Source organism: Coenobita brevimanus, chromosome 15, assembly GCF_032717465.1.
Source record: "Coenobita brevimanus isolate Jiangsu-jjx chromosome 15, ASM3271746v2, whole genome shotgun sequence".
In the NCBI taxonomy this organism is placed as follows: domain Eukaryota; kingdom Metazoa; phylum Arthropoda; class Malacostraca; order Decapoda; family Coenobitidae; genus Coenobita; species Coenobita brevimanus.
The window spans coordinates 34,438,574-34,444,461 of record NC_136968.1 but is presented as its reverse complement, the minus strand read 5'-3'; positions in this window follow the sequence as shown (position 1 = coordinate 34,444,461).

Here is a 5,888-nt window from a genome sequence, read left to right as displayed (position 1 = left end):
TGTGGACCTGCAACAAAAATGAACCTGAATTGGTAAGGGAGTATTAACTGCCCTGCTGCAGTATTAGGGAGACATATAGCCCATGTACCGTACAAAGTAAGTGGAAAGGGTCAAACAGACAAACAGAGAGCAGCTGTAACAACTCCAGACTCGTTTGAACATGAACAGAATGGACTGCAGGGTGAACTTTCACTTCTGCAACTCACATCCTTTCAGGGGTATGGGAGAGAGTTGATGAACATTTGTATATCCTGGCAGTGGAGCAGTCTGGTTATATTAGTACCACCACATGAAGACATCCCCCCCCCCCAGCACCAGACAGGGTAGATGTTGAATAGCCCTGGCCTTGGCATAGAAGTAGTGTGTTGGTGTAGACGTGGTGTATTGGCAAGTGTTGGCACAGAAGTGGTGTTGGTGCAGAAGTGGTGTGTTGGCATAGAATTGGTGTTGGTGCTAAAGTGGCATGTTGATGTATGTGGTGTTGGCATAGTAGTGATGCTGGCACAGAAGTGGTGTGTTGGTGTAGAAGTGGTGTTGGTGCAGAAGCAGTACTGACAATGAGGTGATAAAAAAAAAAATAATAATAATAAAGGAACACCTCTGCAAAGTTGCTGAATCAATTCAAAGGTTGGTATTTTTTTTTCTTTTTTTTTTTTTTTTATTTCAGAAGTGGTCCAATGTCTCGAAGATTATCTATCAATTGGCTGATGCCTCAATCCCGTAAAGGGTGGCCACAAACAAATCACCTCCATGTCATCCTGTCCAACACCATTTCACTGCCTTGCTCCCAGTTCAATCTCCCCTCTCTCATACACCTCTCCACTCCATCCCTCCATCTCATCCTCGGCCTCCCCCTCCCTCTGCCTCACATACACTCTCCTCATTAGTCTCTTGCTCTCCATCCTCTCCACATGGTTAAACCACCTCAATGTATTTCTCCTGACGTTTTCTATCACATCCACACCACAACGCTCCTTCACTTCCTCATTTGTCAGTCTGTCTCTCCACGTAACTCCACAGAAAGACATTACCAATTCAATTCATATTGTTTGTTTTCTGTATTATTCTATTTCCAGGTTGGTAAATGACCTTTTCCTGCTGAAAAATTTCCCCGTTATCACCACGTTCCTTAAGATGTACCAACAGATGTTTCTTTCCGACATAATGGAAGAATCTTACCCAGCACACTGGTACTCAAGGTTAGATTTCATTTCCCAATTTCCCAACTGGATGCTAGGTTAGGTTAGGTTAGGTTGTTAGATTAGGTTAAGGTGCAGATAAGCAAGGTTAGGCTAGGTTCAGTTAGGCAATTAGGTTAGGTCTGTCCCTACCGTCATTTAAGCTGACAAATCAAACAACCTGACACAGCAGAACATAGCTAAAAACAGGGAAACACATTTAACAAGAAATCTTTATTTACCACCCCAGAAATAACAAAAAAAAATATTTATAACAGACTATCAGGAAGAAAAGCTGATTTCGGTGCTTCTACTGCTTCCGGTAAAGTGTACCGTATGTTTATCCCCAAAATTACCAATATAAATTACTGGAACTCTTCCAGAGCAGGTACCGTAGTATCTGCCTCAACAATGTTTTCTATGTAAGACAGGGACAATATTGCTGTGACCATAATAAAGGTATATACTGCTCTATTTAAAAAAAAAAAAAAAAAAAATCCAAATCGTGTGACGAAAATTAAAAAACATTTTCTTTCTTCTAAGCGAGTCTTGTTACACCCCAAGATACTGCAGACCAAGAAATGGGCATCATACGTATGAAAATCTCAACCTCCAGTGTCCTTAAACTTGGTAAACTAATTTAGGGTTTACAAAATTGGGTGAACCAATGTTACCCTAACTCCGTGAATACTGGTACCTTTCAACTTGTTTTGGATGCATTTACATTTACTGCAGAGGATCTCTAGGATATATAAATTATAATAATAATGAATTAGAATGTCTACATGACGTCAACGAATAGAAAGCTCATCTGATCGTCTCTCCCAACACCTACCCATTGTTTTTGCATCTGAAAATCTAAACAAACCAATGGCTGGTCTTGAATCCGGGACTGTTGAAATTTTTATTATGAAAGTACAGTATATGCTTTACTGGTATTTATTTTCTCGGAGCTTGAATGATAAGTGAATGGGTATAGCACAATTACCTAAGCAGTTTTCACCTTAAGAAAAAATCTGCTTTCAACATTATCTCAATCCATCGTTAAGAAAAAAAATGTAATAACTTCCAACCAAACTCCCTTTACTGCAATTTTCCACATCCATTCCTTCCTTAGCCATCTTTCCACAACACTCACTTCTACTTGAGAGGAATGCCTTCAAGTGGTGGCACTAAGCGGTGAATCTGCCCGGTCATAAATATTTCCCTCAACCCTCCAAATCCTCCACAATGGTGATAGTGGACTACCTGAAAAGAAACTTCAGCCTGCAGTCCACCGGGGTTCACATTCCAGATGAGACGGGGCCCACAACCCTGTCCCTCTATCGTCATCCAGCTGTTTTGATTAAACATTCCCTCCAACCCAGACATCTCTTTGCCATTGACCCATTATGTCAATGTTATATTTTATAAGTAGAAAAAGTCTGGAAAAATAAAAATTATCATATCCCAGCTGAGCAGCCGCATGTGTATGAGAGAGAGAGAGAGAGAGAGAGAGAGAGAGAGAGAAAGCTCAGTCTGGACAAGGCAGCATGGAACCATTCCAATCTTCTACCATACCAACCTTTCAATAATTCTGTCTTCCATTGTCCATTAATAATCTGTAATCCACCTTCCAGTCTTACTTTGTTCCAATCTTGGCAATCCCACCTTTTGACATTAATCTTCCACCAACTGTCTTCCACATTCCAGACCAATACCAGTCTAATCATCAGTCGTTCAAATCTTCCAAGGTGCTGGAAAAGGTGCCTTCATGTGGTGGCACTCATACAACAGGGTGGAGGAGCTGTCTGGTAACACAGATGTCCCTCATCTCCCTCCCAGTCCCCTGAAAGGAGAACGGTGGGCTGCAGGAAAAGGAAATCTTCAGCCTCCAGTCCACTGAGTTAATATCCAAATAAACCTGGGGCTACAGAAGCAAGAATTCAAATCTAGTTCAAGTACTTTAACTTGGTGGAGAGTTTGGTCTTTTAGCAGCTTATTTCCCAAACATCACAGATAGAATACGATACTAATACTGCCTCGCAACCTTCCCATGGCGCTTCTTTATGACTATTATCATATTCTTATGCTAGTCTCTTGTTACACTTCAGCTTTCAATACAGGGATGGTAATTTTACATTTATACTCTTGTTTACTTCATGTACACATCTCCATCTTCAAAGTTGGACTGTAACAAGAGATTAACACTAGAATATTGTGCTAGTCATGAAAAAAGTACCAAGGAAAGGATGCAAGTCTGTAACATTGTCTTAGTCTGCCAAAGTGACGTAAATGGCCAAAATCTCCACAAGTGAATGAACTATAGTTAAAATGAACACAGTAAAGGTAGTTGTTGTTCAACAATGGTCTGTCTGGCTGAACAGACCTGTCAACCATAGGTAAGTAACTGCTCCTACCATGCTAAAGTACAGTACAGTATAGTACAGTACTGTACATATCATACACCATGTTGGGAACTGATGCCCCTTTATGATAGACAATGTCAGGCTCCTGCTCCACAGTAGGGTGAGGGTAGTATGAGGAAGTTTGGCTCCTGGGTGGACACTGCAGCTGCTCCACCCAGGGTGCAAAGCACCACCATGTGTAGGGTCCTCGTCAGCACACAGTACTGGTAGGCGTTAAAAGTCCCTTCAGCACAATATCTTTTGATCCTTTATTTGTGTGGAATCAATAAAATCATCTACATACAATCTACAGTACTTAAATACAGCATTATATGTGCATAATAAACCTTCTCCCCAGATCTTGTTTTCTTCAACAACCTATAGTATGAAATATTACACCTTAAAGTACCTAAGCTTTAATATTTCTCATCCTATCACTCAAACTAACTTCCCTTCCTACATGAGTCTCACATTTTACCCACACTTTTAAAAAGCTTTAGTTTTCTCAATCTATAGCCTAACTTTAATTTTCTTTATTCTTCTTAAAGTCTTGTTTTAACATTTCTCATCCAATCTTGCAACCTAGTTTCATTTCTTTCATAAGTTTCAAAATGTTTCACAAGTTTCAGTTTTCTCAATCTATCAAAATTTCTATGTTCTTCTATCAGCTCTTGAGTTTCTTTTGTTAATGCTCAAACTATTTCACATCCTTTATATTTCATATTTTCTCAATACAGTATATCACTTAAACTTTTTCATACAGGTATATCATTATCACTCACCTATTTGACTTCAATTATGTTTCCAAAATATTCAACATGTCACCAAAACCTTGTCATGCTGTTATACAGTGCTCTACCTATTATCCAGTTTTTCTTGGGCCACCAGGATCACAGGGACCCAGAGCTAAGATACATAGCCCCAACATTTCCAGTGAGTGAGTAAGATGCACCAATAGGTGACCAAGGCCTATGCATGCAAGCATGTTGTCTTAATAAATGATACAATATGATACGATGCAACCAGATGCTTGCTCCTGAGTGACATTCTCTGAGCAATAAACCCTGACCGTTCTTTACTTGCAAAACCCATTCGACCAAATTCAGTTGAAGCACCTTAAGCCACTAGACCCCCAGGCATCTGCTGGTTATGTGGTTACCGCCCAACACAGTAAATGGCTTCCTTGGCTAAAAGAAACCATCTGGTGTGTCAACCAGTAGAGGAAGCACTACATCAAGTGAACTGATGATGGCTGTTTATGATACTCAACCTTTTATTCAATTAACTTCAAATTTTTCTCTCCACAATGAAACTCAGACATTTCTTTCAAGCTTTCTCACCTTATTATGTACACGTTTTCATTTTCTTTCATTAGTTTCATATTTTCACAACCTCTCACTCAAACTATTTTCTTTTGCTTTAATCACCAAGTTCAAATCATTCCTTCATTACAAAATACAGTTTGACAGTATGTTCCTTCTATCACCTTTGTAAAAATAATTTTTCCATAATTATCACACTTGTTCCCCCTCCTCAAACCATTTATAATTTAATATATCTCCACAACTTTCAATTCCCATATATTCTTTCTTTCATGTAATCAGATATTCTAGGTTCCACATTTTCTCGGTCATAAAACATCTGTGATTTTCCCCTCACCTTCAATCATCATCATCATCATCATCATCATCATCACATAATCAAATTTATAATAGTTTTCCCTCAACTCCATTTTCATTTCATAATCATTTAATATTTTTCTCTCATCATAATCATCTCAATCAAACATTTAGTATTTTCTTCTCATCATCTCCATTATCGCCATCATCATCTACAAGTCCATTAATTAACCCTCTCTTGGTAGCAACTAATCTAATACTGTATTCCAGACAATGCCAAATGATTTTACTGAGCTGAGTGAATCATTGTAGTGTGGGTTAATCTTTGTCCCTTCCTCCTCTCTCTTCTTCTTCAAGTTTCAACTCACATTTTCATCATACAAACATTCCCTCTGTTGTCTTCTTAATCATAAACTATCCTCTTTTCTGTTACACTGAGCTCCTTTTATCTTTCACCTCAATAACAAGGCTTTATTTTCCAGCCAAGCTTTCTTTCTTTTCTCTTTTTCCCCAACACTTCTCTGTTCAGTACTTTCTTTCTTTTGCTGTCTTCCCTGTACACTAATCTATTCTGCTTTAGATACAGGGTGCCCCATAAAAAGCATTCCACTAGAAACTCACCCAGCAGCAGCATATGTGTTGTGGGGATAGCTCAGTCAGCTGACGTGGGTGTGGATATGACAGTGGGAGTAAGAAATTAATAA